The following is a 19,197-nucleotide window of genomic DNA, read 5'->3' on the forward strand; positions in this document are numbered from 1 at the left end:
TTTCAAGTAAAATCATTGCTAAGGTAATATCTCTTGATCCCAGTCAAGAGGAATATGCATATTGGATATTTGTCCATTGAACTGAAGTGACTAAACATGAAAGATTGTGGTTAATTTTATGTTTGCTGGACAGTCCTGCTGTATCTCAGTGGATAAAGGGGATAACCTCATGCCTTGTCCTTGAAAAGATTTCCTATTTTTTGAAAAACAAAATTCAAATGTTTTGGTCTATTTGGAAAGTATTCTATTCACAATTCTGTTTTGACTGTTCTATTTTTGGAGAGCCTCAGTGGTTTCCAAACATTTTTTGCCCGAGACCTCCAAAAACAAATTGTTTTCAAACAAATGGTATGTTTATTACTATATCTAGATATGCACAAATAATAGCCTAATGTAAAATATAAAAGCAAAACATAAGTAGGTCATGTGTAACTGAAAAACATAAGCCTTTGGCCTTTAAATTTGCTCTACTGGAAATTCAATAACAAAAATATCCGTATTCACGCAGGTTTTTTGCCTTGCGCTGAAAAAATGCTCTGGGCTTGTCGCAGTATTGAGGATGAGTCGTCTGCGAATGTCTTGTTAATTTGGACAGCCTCATACATTCGTTAGCAAGAACTTTGGCGCAGATAATACACTGTGGCTGGGTCAGGAACTCTTTGCTTTGAGAAAATAGAATAAAAACATTGTTTAGGCAACATTAAAAAAAAGTTTAAAAGGTATTACTTTTCATTTCATATATTAAGGTTTTAGTTATGATACTCCCAAAATAATTCCACAGAAATCTGCAGATTTTTACCAAAATTCTCAGCAGAAATAGCAAAAAAGTCAGCAGATTCCGTCTGGTTCAGATTATAAGTAGACTGTTAGATTGGGGTTAGGGTTAGTGTAAGTTGACATGTACTTGCAAAGTTTCTTATAGTCAGTTAAATGTCTGTTGAAGGAGCAGTGGCAATAGATATTAAGCAGACAGTCTACTAATACTCAAATGAGAAGTAATTGGCATGTAGTTGCAATGCAACTTTTAGTCAACAAAAAGTGCAATAGGGACCATCAAAAAGTCTTACCAATATTATTATTATTGTTTGTTTGTTTGTTTGTTTGTTTGCTTTTTTCTTTCTTTTCTTCAAAGTGTGTCAAGTTATTTAGAGTATTCTTGAATTTTTTTGCTAAAATGAAAATCTAAACCTTTGTCCATTTTTTTGACAATGTTTAAAATAAAAATTGTTGTTTCAAAAAATATATATGCAACTAACTAGTGTTTATACTACCATGGTCAATTTTTGTTAAATGGTTAGATTATGAATTGTTAAGTTTTTTTCTATTACAAGTTTTCTCATATGTTATGTTTAAATATGAAAAGATGCATTAATTAATTACAGTGTTTATTTTGCTAGTGCACATTATTGTTATATGTGAACTCTTATTTTTCGTTATTCTTTTGGTGAGCAATTAATTTGTGCAAGTTAATCCACCTATTTGTTTTAGCAATCTTTAATCAAAAACTGTTCATTTACTTCCACGTTTGAAGTGTTGGTCCATATTTTTGATGTCAGTTTGACAACTTCAGCCACAATATTAATAACCCTCTTACCATTAGTTTGCTATCAGAGAATGAAGAGCAAAAAGAAATCCCTGCCCCTACTCAATATTCTATTTTAGTTGAAAGTACATCATCATACTGAAATAAAAGTCTCAGCAACTATCTTTTCACATGGATTTCAAGAGTTCACACATAGCTGATGATTGATTATAAAGCGTTTGGCATGCTGTCCCGAGAGAGCCCTGAGCTCATAAGATCCTCAAGCCTGGGGCTCCCCTCACATTTGCAGGGCGAGAGGGGCGTTTAAGCTCAGGTAGGTCTCCAGAACTCCCAAGCATATTTATGGCTAATGGCAATTAGGGATTGATATGGAGAGATATACGGCTGATTAAGAGTCAATTCACCTATGTCGTATGTCTTTGGACTGTGGGAGGAATTCAGAAAACCTGGGGGAAACCAACGCGACTATGGGGAGAACATGTAAACTCCACGCAGAAACTTCGAATGGCCAGGTATGGACTTGAACCATTGACATTCTTGCTGTGAGGCAACAGTGTTAACCATTGGGAAAAGGGAGTAGTAGTAGGGGTGGAAGGGGGGCATTCTACAAGACAAAGATAACTAAGGTAAGAAACTCTGTTCATTTATAGTGAGTTTAGAATCATTCGATTGGTAAATCATGCGTTAGCTAATGCGAGACCAGCCGTGGTCAATCATAAGCACATGATCCTCTCGAAATTAGTTTATATATTTATATAATAACTTCACTTAATTAAACATGCATCCATTTGCATACATTTCTAGCAGAAAAATTTGCTGTAAAAAAATGCAGGGATCCACACAATTTCTTCATGATGTCCCAGCCATACCTGCCAATTTTGGTATAGTATCCGATTGCAGTGGCCACCTGAAAGCCGGTCCATAGTACAGTTACTAACACCACAGTACAGTTACTAACCCGGTTCCCAACTGTAATTTTTGAGTGTTGGAAGAACTCAGGTTCAAAATTCATATTCATATTCCTTTTGACAAATTAGAGTCAATTTTACAGAGGGTATATAGTATAAAAATGTTGTAGATAATCAGGCAAATTATGCATAAACACATCCCTCTGAAAAGCGTTAGAATAATATGAATTAAACTCTGAAGCTCCATCTCTGTTAGTGCTGCGACATGGAGATTCATGGTTCAGTGCAGGAGGAAAAATACATATTTTTAGAACACAGCCTTTGAAAAGATGCAACTGAAATCTATTTGCTGAAGAAGCATGTAAAACGTGTAGTTTGGATGTTTTCTTTCCATTAAAATGAAGAAAAAAAGAAAAATCCAAATAGAAAAACAGAAAATGGGCATGAGAAAACAGTGTTTTTGTCTGAATGGTAAATAAAAGCTCACTTGAGGGTTACTTGGATTGATATTCTTCTAATATTAGAACTGTAAACTCTTGGAACACAGTAATAATAATAATAATAATAATAATAATAATAATAATAATAATAATAATAATAATAATAATAATAATAGTAATAATAATAATAATATTGATAATAGTAAACAGTCCTGAGCATCTACTTCAATCTGCCACACACTGACCTCTGCATGAGCCAGAGAGGGAAAAGACGCAACAGGCCAGTGATTATTTTTATTTTTAGACGTGGTTGGAGTATGGATTTTGATATCTGACTAATGTCAGTCAAACACACCCCCGCACAGACCCCCGGATCAGAACCAAAAGCCTTGTGCCTTGAAACAGATCAATCCACAACGCCAGTGTAATCCTGCTCAACAAAAACAAATCAATGTACAAATCTCAGGTCAAGTTCAACTGAGTTAAGCTCCGTTCTGAATTAGCTCGCTGATGACTTTTCTGCAGAAATATAAGTTAACTATTTAACATCCCTTAAAATATGCACGCTGCATACAGTAGAAAACGTAAGATAGTAAAATATAACTCAGTGTAACAGTAGTTTATATAATAGTTCATAATCTAATGTTCTATAATCCTGTCAGGAATATTTAGAGCAAGAATCATTTGATGGCATATTAAAAGACTATTTAAGGTCACTGTGCAACCACAAAATAGTAAAACATCGGCATTTAAACCCATTAAGATTTACCTACAGCATTTATCAGCAGTTTTTAATCATTTATTTTAATAAGCACAGTCAAGAATAAGTATGTTGTTAATTTTGTATTCTTTTTCAAATATTTCCCAAGTGATGTTTAACAGAGGAAGTACATTTGTCACATGGTTTCCTATTATATTTTTTTCTCTAAAGAAAGTTTCATTTCTTTTAGTTCAGCTGAAATTATTATTTAAGGTCATTATTAGCCTAAAGACAAATGTCTGTTGCAATGACGTTGTGCAATGAATGGATCATCTAACGGGTCATCTTACGTAAACATATATTTGGACTTTAAAAACAATTATTATTTACAAATATACATACAATGTACAAAATTAGCTACCTAACTGAACCTAGATACCACAGTAATAAAAATTACAAGTAGAATTTGTGTTATTTTAATGTTAGTTCAGGCTTAAATTGCTACAAGGGTTTTGTACTAACATAAAATATACATTTCTATTTTTAATCCTGCCTGAATTATTTACTGTAGAAATTATATATGCTTTATAACAGAATCACATAAAGAAGTCAAATGTGACATCAAGAGTTTACAATAAACGGACTGTGAGACACTATAATCCTGTCTGGCTTTTGCTCCTAAAGCCTATTAGTCACCAGGTAAGGAGAAAACCACACTCGACCCTGATAAAGACATCTAGCCAAGACTTTTCTTATATAATACGCAAGACGTCATCCAGTTTTAGGAAACCATTGTAAACCATTTGCTAAAACGATTTGCTAAATCTCAACATTTCACACAAAAATAATGCGATATTAGTCATAATTTATATGCACCTACATTATTTCTCCAGCCACTGAGATAAGATTAGAAAAAAATGATCAAATTAAAAAAAAAATAAAAAAAATAAATAAAAAAAAATTTGAGAGCCAACAAATATGAAACTTGCGCTACATTTTCTTACAGCTTTTGTTTTCACAAATCCACTAGAGGGTGCATGTACATTTTTGACAATATCTTAAATACGTTACTGGTGGCATGTTTTCTCATGCGTGCCATTTCTCGTAATCCACCAGGGGTCGATGGTGACATTAAAACTCAAAAATGGAACCCTGAGCACATTTTCCCTGTGAGCCTGTGTTGATTCATAAGCACTCATTCTGTGGAAGCACCTACAGATACGCTTTTACAGACAAACACATCAGTCAAGTGCACGATTATATACATTCCTTTTCTATTTAAACAAAGCATGTTCTATCCAAGCAGCAACATTCCGCTCTCGTTCGTGAAGCTAATACGCAAGTAACTAAAACTGCAATTCATCAAAATTCCGCTAGTCCTGGCTCCATAACAAAGCACATTTCTATTGAGACCAATGTAAAAATGGCCAACTTTACAGTAGAAAAAAAGGTGTTTACAGCCTGGTACAAAGAACAATTTTGGTGTATATAGCTAATATTACACTTCATGACAACTGTGAGGGGCTGAATTTGTTAAGAACTTTCATCCATATTAAGTTTTATTTAGTCCGTATAAATAAGGGCGTGGCCACTTGAGTGACAGCTAGGTCTCGCTGGTCGGCGTCATTTCACCTTAGCTTATTCCAGCTGATTAGCTGCTGAACTCTGCATATACATCGTATTTTTGTTTTGTTTATGTGGCTTTACACAGTCAGCTGCCTTTTGGAATTATTTCTTACAGTTATCAGATAATATGGCATGCTGTGTGCACTTAATTGTGCTTTTTTAGACCTGTAATGCACTCCAAAATCTGACAGATTAATTAGCTGTAGGCTCTAGAACAGTCATCTGAAATGTTGTCACACAGTGTTACGCCTGGATATTTGAAGTATTTGGGAGTTATTCACATTTTCCTACTGTAGAAAAACATTATAAAAACAATGATTAGTAGCTCAATGTATTACAACAGTGTTTTTAAAAGACCAAATACTTTTTTGATATAGTACACAGCCAAGCACATGTGGTCAGAACACAAACGAGTCGCAGGTACAGAAGTATGAAGTGTTTCTCCCAAAGAAGCAAAATGCTAGCAGGCATCTGTAGCTCTGCCTCTTTGCCCTTTTTTGGTAACTCCTGATTGACGCAATGACCATAGACTGTAAAATATATGGACGTGACGTCACCCATAGGTTTCTGAAGTTTTTTTTTTTTTAGACTTTTAAAAACACTATTGTAATACATTGAGCCACAAAGCATTGTTCTTATGATGTTTTTCAACAAGAGGAACACGTGAAATACATCCAAACATTTCAATTTTAGTCTGTGTTAGTAAATGCAAGACTATTGATGAAATCCAGTCATAACACTGTACGACAACGCTTCAGATGACTGTTAGTCTACAGCTAATCAATCTGTCAGATTCTGGAGTGCTTTACAGCTCTGAAGAACAATATAAATGATCTTAAATAAAACAAATACATTCATAGAGATGGTATATAAGTATATAATTTCACTCACCAGGGAAACGAAGGCCACGTGAATGGTTTTTGAGCACAATTAAGTGCACACAGCAAGCCATATCATCTGATAATTGTAGGAAATAATCCCAAAAGGCAATTGACTGTGTAAAGAAACATTAACCAACACAAAAATGCGATGTATATGCGGAGTTCATCGGCTAATTAGCCGTAATCAGCTGAGGTGACGAGACAGCGAGCAGCGAGACCTAGCTGTCACTCAAGTGGCCACGCCCTTAATTATGCAAACTTAATATAACTTAATAAAAACGAAATGGATGAGTTTTTCACAGTTGTCATGAAGGTTAATAATGGCTATATGCACACCAAGGTCATCATGAATACAATGGAGCAAAGGGGTAAAATAAATGCTCATATTATAAAGACATGGCAGGGAAAAATGTAATTTAATGCAGTGCTTCTTGTCCAATCTGAGACCCACTTTATATTGAATATCACTCAGCCAGTGGAGATCGCGGATTTTAAAGAAAATTTTGCAATTTTGCAATTGCAAACAGTTCACCGGAAGCGCTTAATCCAGGTTACTGGCAAATTAAAAGTCCTATTAGCATGCTTCGGCATATACCCAATTGAAATATTTTACCAAAATAAAAAAGTACATAAAACTAACATATCCATTAATGAGACACACTAAAACTAAACTGAAATGTACAGCAAATTTAAAAATAGTATCAAAATAAAGGCTTATATAAAAACATAACAACCTTGATCCAGACCGTGTTCTGTGTGAATGGCACCTGGTTCTGACTTGCTAAATGCCCACAGACGTCTAATACTCTCAGTTTCAGCTCAATCTCTGGTTAGATCGGGTTAGTCTCATTAGAGCAGTAGAACAGAAGGAAGAGTCTGGCTCTTGATGTGTGTCAGAAGAGCAGCGTCTCTCTCAAATCCTCACAGAGCTGAGAGACAGAGAATCAGGAAACAATTCATCTACATCATTTACACAAATTTACATCACTCCCAACCTGAATTAATGATTCTTTCATGGGGCACAAAAAATTTGAAAAGATCGCAGAGCTGTATTTTCCATGCTGTCAAGCTTAAACAAAACACAAAACCATCATCAAGCCAAGGTATCATTAAAGTGGTCCATGTGAGAGTCGCAATAGTTTTGTGTGTCACTGAAAAATCTCTCTATCTCTCTCTTGAACTGAGAGAAGTAGCAATCTCCAATAAATGAACAATCTTTTCTTTTAAGTCTCATCCTTTGAATGAAGAAATTGATCTGGTTCATAAGTGAATCGTTCAAAACAGAGACTGAATGAGCAGCGTTTTTAGCCTTTTAGTACTGGAGCATATTTGAACACTTCTGTTTAGTTATGACTACAAATAGATACATGCCTTTACCTGATGTAAGGATTCATGTAAAAACAATTGTGAAAAAAATATCTACTATCAAAAACTACAAAAGGCAGCTGTGGTTGGCAAAGTTTGAAAGATAAGGAATCATAAAATAGTGAACCTGACACCATTGTTATCATAGCATTATAAATGCTGAGAAGACCTCAAGAGCTGAAATTCAGATGTTAACGTCCGTTTCATTTTTAACATGTGTTATAAGCAGGAGGACAAATCACATTAAATTGGCTCATTGACCGATCAGAGCTAGGAGACTCTCAGAAAGAAGGGTTTTTGACAGAGATCTTCAACAAATCATCAACACTAAATATATGACAGACTTTAACGGACACATTGCAAGTTATCAAAAATGCTTCATTGCAGTTGTTGCTGCTAAAGGTGGCCCAACCAGATATTAGGTTTAGGGGGCAAACACTTTTTCACACAGGTCTTCATTCAAAACTGCAGGTGTTTACTTGTATTATCTTTGACTAATATTGATATTTGTTTGATGATCTGAAACAAAGTTTGACAAACATGCAAAAGAAACCAGTAAGGGGGCAAACACTTTTCACACCACTGTATATCATTATTTCTTCTTTATTATTTTTGCTTTGTCCCTTCCTTGTTCTTACTTTATGTTATTACCATTCTTAATATCATTACAAATAGAGTAATAAAGATTGGTATTAATAGTTAATCCTCACTTTTCTTTTTCACTCTGTTTAATTCATTTCCTATTATCACTCAAAATTCTATCAATTCAGTCACACACATGCACACACAGAAACAAATGATGATTGTTGAACATTGGTTTTGGTAATATGTTTGTTTTTATGTATAAATGGTTTATGAAAATGGTACCGTTCTGTCAAAAATCAGCTTATAATCTGTTATCCCAGTTTTCCATATCAAACTTGCGAAGCCTGAATTTACAAGGGTGTGGACGGATGACGTAATCTTAGCAAAACATATGTGTTTTAAAACTAAAATGTATTAGTGTAAAATGGGGACACAGTGATAAGCAATTTGGCTATTTGCACTAGACGCAACACGATAGAAATTTAAATACAGCCATTCAGAAGCACAGAATAGTGCACTCACTGCACTCCAACGAAATGGTAAGATTCTAATCTAATAATCTAATTAATACATATCAAACCTCTTTACATTATCAAATGTACATGCTGAATCACTGATATGTGTTGGTTTACACTGAGTTACAGTTCTAAAAGTTCAATTTCAAAAGGTTTATTTTACTTTCAAGATCTGAGGTAAACTCTGCAGCTGCTCTCTACAACTCAGTAGTATGGCAATAAATGTCTATTAAAATGGCTTTCAAACTCACATTATTAGCATTTAACATTGAATCAAGCACATAAAGGCCCGTGCACACGGAGACGTTTTTTGCTCAGTGTCAAAACCTTCTCCACCAAGAGCGCACATTGAAGAAGATGCCCAGAGGCGATATGAACGTGGAGCTGCTTATTGATCTGGTGAACAATAATCATTTCTTCATCGCTAGAGCTGGAGCTGCTACTTGAACCATCCATAACAACAAGCGTGTGAACTTTGTCTTCTTCTTCTGCGTTACAAGCAGGTGTCTGAAGCTTAAAGTTGTGTAGCGCCATCAAACGTCAAGGAGTGATTTTGCATACTCTTTTGCTCGACGCCTGTGAAAATCGTTTAGGTTTGAAGCCGGAAAAACATCTTGAAAAATGCTGACGATAAACGCAAACGAAAAGCGTCCCGGTGTGTACGAGCCTAAAGGTGTACCTGAGGTAAACATTGTCAGTTTATCCTGTTGTTCAGCCTCAGTTGTTTCTTAAATATAAATTTCAGCTATTGGTTAGGACAAAAACCTCTATTAATATGGAAAATATTCCTTCTATTGCATGCCGTTGCTTTTATTTAGCACACGGTTTAATCAGTCTTTGGTAATTGGTGTTGGTGTCGTCTATCTGGCAACCTGCTCTGGTGTGTGTTCTGAATCAGGGGTGCAATGCCTAGTTTGACCACTGGGTGTCAAACTTACAAACTGCACCTTTAAGTAAAAATGAAAGTGCTAGGATTGATGCAATACTACTGTCGTAGACCTTCAAAAAATATATATAATTTTTATTATATAAATAAAAATATATATTTATTTATTTGTTTATTTATTTTTTATTGAAGCTCAATGGAACATTGTAAAGAAATGAACAGCGACAGTGACAGTCTTTAGGCAGTCATACATGGATGAAAACACAAAAGGGTTAAACCATGATGATCTGAATTATCCCTTTAATGCTGGCGGTGAAGAAGCAGACTCACAATCAACACAATCTGAGCTGGAAGTCTACATGCGGCCTGTGTACACGCACACAAAAAGACGTCTGTGAGAGACTGAGAGTGGGTATGTTGTGCAAATGTCCTTTTCGGTGAGCGGCAGCATGAAGCACTGAAGTTCTTCCTTTCAGAAACCATTCTGAATATGAATAAAAAATGAGCCGAGAGAGAGCAGGAGAAAGAGAGACTGCAAAAGAAGGCGAAAACAAGACAAAGAGCTGGTGAGTCTTGAGAGAGTGGGTGGAAGATGAATTGCAGAAGTAGAACTACGAAGAGAACGGAAGAACAGATACGGGAGGGAGGAATGAGGAGAAAGGTGCCGGCATGAGAAACAAACGACTGCGGGTTCCTCTGAGAGATGTGGCAGAATGGCTTGCTGTTGCTAAGATGCTATATATACAAAATATTCGGCTGCAGAAATGTATTAATACATAAGCCGTGGGAGAGGCAAACCTCAGATGTCTAATGAAGCTCACACGTTCCCTCCTTTAACATTATGAACATGCTTCTGCCATGATGCTTCAGTAAAGACACGCAATAAAGCTCCAGCTGTTTAATGAGTTCATTAAAAGACATAACATTCAATAATCTGTTCTTCTCTTTGAAAATTAAACACCGCTCACACTTATTGATTGAATAAATTAGCAGGGTTTATTTTTAAATCAAGGGTGACTTATAAATTAAAAAAGATTCACAAGCTGACCAAAAGCATACAAAGAAGGAAGGCACCCTTTAAAGCATATCTTTATGAAGCATATTTCTGCAAGTTTTCCTAAAACAGGAACATGAATATGAAGATTCTGCAAGTTATTCTGCAAAATAGTTTTATATTTTGAGTAGCAACCCCTCAATTAAAAAGGGTATTTATAAGGGGACACATTTTTGAGGGGGTGCATTTGAAGATAGAAGAATGACAGACTTATTAGATTTGCCTTAAATGTATCAATGAACTAAACGAATTTACTAATATGTGCATAAATTAATGAACGTATGAATGAGTGCATCAATAAATGCATGAAGAAATGAATGCATGCATGCATGAATGAATGCATGAATGAATTAGAGAAAGAATTAGAGAATAAATTAGAGAATGAATAAATTAATGAATTAGAGAAGGAATTTGAAAATAAATTAGAGAATGAATAAATCAATGAATTAGAAAATAAATTAGAAAATGAATGGATGAATGAATTAGCAAATGAACGAATTAGAGAATGAATGAACAAATGAATGCATTCAGGACATGTTATCCTGGAGTAATTCATTTATTCATTTTTTTATTCAATAATTCATTTATTTATTTATTCATTCATTCATTAATCAATGAACAGATGAATCCTAAAATTAATGCATTCATGAATGAATAAATTAATGCATCAATGAATGAATGAATATGTGAAGAAATGCATGAATAAACTAAGGAATGAATGAATAAAATAATAAATAGTGTAAATGAAAGCATGCATGAATGAATGAATGAATGAATGAATGAATTGAGGATATTTTATTCACTTTTTCATTCACTGTTCAATGAACAGATGAATTCTGGAATGAATGAATGAATGAATGAATGAATGAATGAATGAATGAATGAATGAAAAATAAATATTGTATCAATGAAAAACAAATGAATGAACAAATGAATGCGTGAAAGAATACATGAATGAACAAATGAATGCATTAGAATGAATATGTTATCCTGGATTCATTCAGTTTTTTCATTAATTTGTTCATCAATTATCATACTCACTCATTCATTCACTAATCAATAAACAGATAAATTCTGGAATGAATTAATGCATGAATGAATGAATTAATTAATTAATTCATCAATGAATAAAAGAATGAACAAATAAAAGTATGAATGAATGAATGAATGAATGAATGAATGAATGAATGAATGAATGAATGAATGAATGAGTGAGTACATAAATGAATGCATGAATGAACTAATGAATCCAAAAAATAAATAAAATAACATATCAATGAAAGAACAAATGAATGCATGAAAGAATGCAGAAATGTACAAATGAATAAATGACTGAATGAATGAAAGAACAAATGAATGAATGAATGAACAAATGAATGAATGAATGAATGAATGAATGTTCAACTAACACAACCAGATCTCATCCAATCCCTTTTATAATACCATTAGTACAAATCTCACTGTATACACATTTGAACCATGCTGATCTCAAAGCAACATGCACCACAGAGCAGAGTTCTCACATCAGCCCAGCATGACACAGAGGGAAGTCATTTTGACCAATTATACTCTCCCTATCCTGTGTTGTGTTTATTCAGCAGGTTTATTCAGCAGTGGTGAAATGGTCAGATTCCTCTGTTGACAGAATAATTGCACGTCTTGATTGTCCGTACCCATTGCATCACTAAAACCAGACATGCAGGAATAGCCATTGACATTCCTGATGTCCCTGACAGCACTGTTTAAGCTCTCCTCTTTGGCAGGAGGAAAGTGCTTAATAATTTCTTCCAAGTAAACAAAGATTCTACAGAGACACGAAAAATACCTCATACCAGCGTAAGCTACGACTCGCTCATTAGACAACAGACACACTGCCACCACAGAGGTTTACATATCTGTGGTCTCAACAGAGTAAATCTGAAATCTTGTTTATATAACAATGTGCTAATGCAGTTAAACAGATACTGAGTCTGACTGTTATTTGGATATGGCAAAGACAAAGCCAGTCTAGACTGCAGGATGACCTGTGCAAGACAGAGTTTAGTCCTGATATACGTCCCAAATTTATACAAAGGCTGTTGATGCAAGAGGCACATTTGGGAAGACAAAGCCCTTTACCTGAGAATGAGCTGTTGTGGCTTCAAAGCACAATAGCACTGAATGTGTGGAGTAAGCAGGAGTTTGTGAAATTAAAGTGATATTAAAGTGACTACAGATATTTATAATAATACAACAGTTCAGTATGTTTTTCCTTTTACTATTTAAAGAACACTGAAAAAAAGGGTTTTAGAAAAATGTAAAGCAGTCATACTTTTCATTTCTGCATATTAAAAAACTTCAGAAAGATCATGTGACTATCAATTGCCATCAAAGTAAATTGCAACGTACAATATTCTTCAATTAAATGTGCTATTTTAAATCATAATATTTCAGAACATTTCAGATTCAGTTGTGTTTTGATCAAATAAATGAGTGACTATATATATATATATATATATATATATATATATATATATATATATATATATATATATATATATATATATATATATATACACATATATATATATATATATATACACATATATATATATATATATATATATATATATATATATATATATATATATATATATATATATACACAATGATAAGTTTACTGTATACTTCTATTAAAAAACGTAACAGCTATTAACCATCAACTTTTGTACATAATCTCTTTACTTAAGTTTGAGCATTTTGTGTGTGTGTATTTGTTTTAAATTAACCTGCTTACGTATTTGCCAATAACAATAATGTTTTTGGTTCCCAAAATAAGGCAAAATGCAGAACTAAAGATCAGTTTAGTTCCTGCGAATTTTGAATTTGAACTGTATTGGCACACTTCACAAGAAGATGAATTCAATGACAGGAAGAAGAATTTGCCAACTTGCAATTCAAAGATATTTAACACAGGATGTGCACTTGCAAATGAAGAGCTGTTCCACCCCAGGTCACAAAAAAATTATTTTATTAAATGTGATGAATTTATTCTCAAACCAGGCCAACTCTCAGACTTTTCAAGTCCAGGTTTAAAAATTGTCATATGTAAATGTTTGACTCCTCTAAAGCATAAAAATATATACAATTGAAGTCAGAATTATTAGCCCCCCGGTTTAATTTCTGTTTAGTGGAGAGAAGACTTTTTTCAACACATTTCTAATCATTATAGTTTTAGTAACTCATCTCTAATAACTGATTTATTTGATCTTTGCCATGATGATAGTAAATAATATTTGACTAGATATTTTTCAAGACACTTCTATGCAGTTTAAGGTGACATTTAAAGGCCTAACTAGGTTAATTAGGTTAACTAGGCAGGTTAGGGTTATTAGGGAAGTTATTGTATAACAATGGCTTGTTCTGTAGACAGTCGAAAAAAATTTGCTTAAATGGGCTAATCATTTTGACCTTCAAATGGTTCATAAAAAATGTAAAACTGCTTTTATTCTAGCCAAAATAAAACAAATAAGACTTTCTCCAGAAGAAAAAATATTATCAGACATACTGTGAAAATTTTCTTGCTCTGCTAAACATCATTTGGATCACGGACACACTTAAGTTTGAGCTTGCGAAATTCTGTCGTACGGCGCTGTGAAAAGGGGCGGGATTAAACAAGATGATTAGACATTTAAAAAAGCGAGCCATTTTGATCCTCGATTGGTCTCACGCAGTCAAGTGATGCGATTTCGCAGGTCAGAGTTGATCAAGCTTGCACTTTGCAACCCAGCGAACTGCAAAATTTGTTGCATGAGCTTGCGTTTCTGGTCTGATGCATTCGCGTGATTATGAATGGAAGTCTATGGAGAGAAAAGTCCAGTGTAACCGCAGCTTAATTATTCTTTAAAAACGTGTGTTCTGTGTTGGAATGTTTGCCTATGTTTTGGTCTGTGTTACTCCGCCCACTGACCACCCACTAGGTGTCTATCCTACATGCATACTGCACCTTAAATTCAAAATTCAAATGAACCAAGGCAATCAATTCTCAAAAATACAGTTGTATGAATCTTGTGACATTTAATTGGATTTTAATTCTACTCAAACTGCAAATTGTATTCAGGAACTGGAAAACAAACCTTCATTTCAGTGGAATGAAAACCATTCAGATGAGAGATGTGAATCACTCGTCTTGGATCGATGTCCGGATCAGGAACCAATGACTAAAGGAGAAAAAAAAACAACTTAATGTTACAAATCAAAATGAATTGTAATACAAGGATTGAGAGTAAAACAATCTCAGATATCCTACTATAGCCCCTATTTTCAGCGAATGTGCAGAAAGATCACATAATTACAAATTATTATTATTATTAGACAAACCTCCTAAATAAGTCTTCCAAATAGGGATCTTTCGACTGTTGACAATATCTCAAAACTGTATCTGTACACGGCAGTATTCGCATAAAGTCAGCAAAACAAGTCAAAGCATTCTTGCTTATGTATGCAAATTACTGTAACAATTCTAAAAACAAAAATGCACAACATGAGCAGTTCTCACTGTCCAAATCACTCAGCGCTTGGTGAAATCCCCATTTAAAGCGACCCACAACCTCCACTTTCACTCTCATTCTACATTACAACCGCTTAACAGGGTTGATTATTTCCAGCGTTCTTGGTTGTTATGGTTTGGATTTGATCCTGCTCCATTAGCAGGTGATTACTGGGTTTATAATGAGTGCATTAATAAAACAGACACACCATACGGAGGAGGAAAAAAGTCAGAGGAAAGCATAAAAACAGCAGCAGTCTGTTTATCTTTCCCTCTCAGTCCCACTGATCTTCTCCCTCGGAGTGCATTAATTACTCCAGAATAGGAATTAATTTCAAGGAATTAAGCGTAATACAGCTAATTCCCTGGATCAGGAGTAGAGCTGCACGCTATTGAAAAAATCTGACATTGCTATATTTTGTTTTTCTAGAATTGCAATATAAATACAATTTCTCCAGATGACTTGAATAGCTCTATTTGGAAAGAATTCATAACTTTAGATCAACTGGGATGATTTTGTAGGGGAGTGAATCATGAAGGAAATATAATACACAAATTACAAGCATGGTTAAATACAAAAAAGCAAAGATAATGGAGAAATAAACAGTGCTTTGGGGTTTTATGTAGAGTCTAACACTATTCAGGTGCAGAAACTCATATAATCAAATATAAAAACACTCCATAGTCTTCAATGTATAAATTATTCAATAAAATGAGTCTTTATTAAAGTTATAAGCATTATAATTTCTTCTGCATGAAAGACTCGCAGTCACAGGCCTTACAAAGCAAATGCAAACAATAAACATTAACCCCTGCACTTCAATTCAATTCAAGTTAATTTGTATAGTGCTTTTTACACTTATTATTGTTTCAAAGCAGATTTACAAAAGGTGCATATTATTGCATTACAATCAAATTAAGTGAAAGTTACAATCAAATATAAGTTACTATATATAGCCATAGTTAACCTGTAATTGTATTGCGTATAGGTGATTTCTCCGTGTGCTTGTTAAATGAAATGTATGTGCATATTCAGCATTTCAGCCTCGACATAGGGATGCATAATAAACTCTGGTTTGATGACTAAAGAGACCGACCAGACTGATGTGCAGTCAACAGATCAGACAGATAAGGTGGTGCCAGGCCACTTACTTATTTAAAAACCAAGAGAAGAATTTTAAAAGTGAGACAATAGTGTTTAGGCAACCAGTGCAAAAAGCGTAAGACTGGTGTGATGTGGTCATGTTTCAGTTTGAGCTAACTGTAAACGGGATCAAGCTGTCTGACTAATCCTAAAATACAGTGAGTTACAATAGTCCAACTTAGATGTAATACATCAGAACATATCAAAAACTCCTGGTCAGCCCATGATTCAACAAACATTTAAAAAAACAAGTCGATTCTTTACATTCAAAGAAAAGAAAGTTATTCAAAGATGCATTTTCAAGTTTCAAGAAATCTGTTTTTGAAAGTAATGAAGACAGTAGAAATCAATGATTGATTTTAATTATTTGGCCTGACCTGTTTACTGTTCCATAATATATGAAATGTTTCTTAGAATAAATATACGGTGTTCAATGGAGGAAAAAAGTTGTTATTTTTTACCAAGACAATCAAAAAGAACATATTTTTAGAGCCGTAATCGCAATGCTGTGTGATGTTTTTATTCTAGGTTAACATACCGTCAGAATCTTATCTAAATGTGGATGTGCACATTGCAATATAGATGCTGAAACAATATATTGTGCAGCCCTAATCAGTAGAGTTATGTGTGCATTACGGTGCACACCACTCACTCACCGTCCTTCCTGTCTTTTTTATTTCCCTCTATTCCCTCCATTGCATGCTATTGTTACACGTAATGTGTTCCACAATATTCTATTTCGCTCCATTATACAGAGTGCCACTGCTAGCCGTTTACTTCATTCACTTCCAATCCATTCCAATGGTGAAAGTTGAGCTCACATTGCCGCCATTGTGGCAGGTAACCCCATCCAACATCCTGACTGGATTGAAAGTGGGAGTGAACATTGGCCGGACCCCAGAGTGCGGTGGCCCTGTGTACGGCCACCCTCTCAGGTTCACACACACCCACAAAGCCCGTCATTTAAGCCCACAGTAGAGTTCATCGTCAAACAAGCACAGGTCTGCCATTCCCGGTGGGTAATTATTGCGAGCCGCAAGCTTACTGACATGCTGAATGTTATCTTGAGACCACTTTTAAGCTCCTATTATGCTCTTTCTCTCCGTGTCTTTCTCAGGGTCCTCTGTGTCTCTCAAACACAGCCGGTTCTTCATTATACCAGGTCACATTCAGTATCCAGTCTAGCTTTCAATAAAGAGACTGAAAGGCGGCTGCTTCTGCGGCTGTGAAGGATATCTGATGAATCAGTGAGAAAACCAAATTAGTGAATAAATCTACAGATTTCGATGCATTCCTTTCCATTTATTGATGATTAAGGTTCAAGGTTGATGAGGACATCGAGCACAAACATCTGAACACCCCCACAATAGAAGCTACAGAACTTTGATCATTGAGCATTTACATATCATCATGTTAAGGTATAATATTGACAGAGTGAGTGACAACTGATTTTACATGTATTTTGTGCATTTAGGTAAAGATTAGTGATGAAAAAATATATGGCATATATGGCAGTCTATAAATGTGATTTTAAAAATGTTACCAATCTAGGGTGTGTTTCCCAAACAACAACATAACTCGCGGCTGAACAATCATAGTACGGTGTATCGTTTGAGAACAGAACGATGTATTGAGGAGTGTTTCCCAAAACCACAGCTGCTTTGTCGCAGATCCATCGCTAAAACCATGTTAGTTACAACATAAAACGTTCATAATGACCCTCTAAATGGGGTGGAGTAACTACTTCTTAAGCGTAAAAACACAATTATTTGTGCAAATATTGTCCACATGCACTTAAAAAAAATCCAATATTAGATTGGTAAAAACATGCACTCGCTTTCTGTATTAATTAAATTATATGTAAACGGCACATACAGGACCTATATACTTTTTCTTTACAAATATTAAATAAGTTTAAATAAATAATTCATATATATATTTTTTTTTGATTCAGAAGGGCACATGTTTGTCAGACGGCTCACCGGTCAGGTATACATCCGTGCTAAAATATCAAAGTGAAAGTCATTATAGCTTGTGTAGAATAGACCCAGCTCTCAACCCAACTTTGAGAATAGATTAACGGCGCTATTTTTTAAAAATCACACGATAAGAGTCTCGCGTTAACGCAGCACATTGCAGATAACGGCCCACCACTATATACATGTGTGTGTGTGTGTGTGTGTGTGTGTGTGTGTGTGTGTGTGTGTGTGTGTGTGTGTGTGTGTGTGTGTTTTCATAAGCTTTGGAGACATAATGTAAATCCTGCTTCTAAAAGACAGGTCACCTATAGCTTTCGTCATGAGGCTGTGTTCAAAATGGCATAAATGTTTTCAAAGTGCACTGCGAAGGGAACGCAATTGTCAATATGAAGATCGCTAATACTGAACTGTAAAATACTTTAACAGCAAATCACACCTAATAGAGATGACATTAATGATTTTTATCATTATAAGTTTAAATGTTGGAATGTTCTAAATGAATAGGGCATAGGAGGATAACTGGAAATAGAAAACAACCAGGAACTGTGCATCTAACTAAGGCTCTAGGTGTAAATGTACAAGTTTGCAACGCAGTTTGCGAATGTTCATTGGAACGATGGATTTGGGAAACGCCAAATCAACAAACTATTTTTGTAACGACTGAACTTGCGACCTTAGTTAACTAATGATGGTATTCGGAAACGAACCCCTGAGAAGAAAATTTATTATTGGCAAATAAATGATGGATTTTATCCAACTTTGGTACAGTTCAAATGTATAACTATAGCCATGACGTTTTTGATGATGTCTCAACCTAAACTATGGCTGGGCGATATGGCAAAATGCAATCTTGATAATTATTTTCCATATTGAATGATAACGATATATATTTCAATATAAATTCTTAAAGCTTCCAGATTAAAAAGAGTACCCCAACAATCTCTGAAGCCACAAAAATTAGAGGGTCCATAACATTTTTGGCCGATAAATTTTTGGTGGCCGAAAATTTGGTACACCTCTAATATGAACACACTTTTAGATTA

The 19,197-nt window shown here is 34.6% G+C and overlaps 1 protein-coding gene across 1 annotated transcript in view; it reads right to left on the bottom strand.

Annotated features, from left to right (window-relative positions):
* wscd2 (WSC domain containing 2) overlaps positions 1-19,197 on the bottom strand; it is a 122,818-nt gene that overhangs the window by 84,118 nt on the left and 19,503 nt on the right. Inside the window, exon 2 of the mRNA XM_056457546.1 lies at positions 14,619-14,702. The gene's annotated coding sequence lies outside the window, so the exon portion shown is untranslated. The remainder of the gene's footprint in view (positions 1-14,618; positions 14,703-19,197) is intronic.

The sequence above is a fragment of the Danio aesculapii genome, chromosome 5 (genome assembly GCF_903798145.1).
Source record: "Danio aesculapii chromosome 5, fDanAes4.1, whole genome shotgun sequence".
Lineage (NCBI taxonomy): Eukaryota > Metazoa > Chordata > Actinopteri > Cypriniformes > Danionidae > Danio > Danio aesculapii.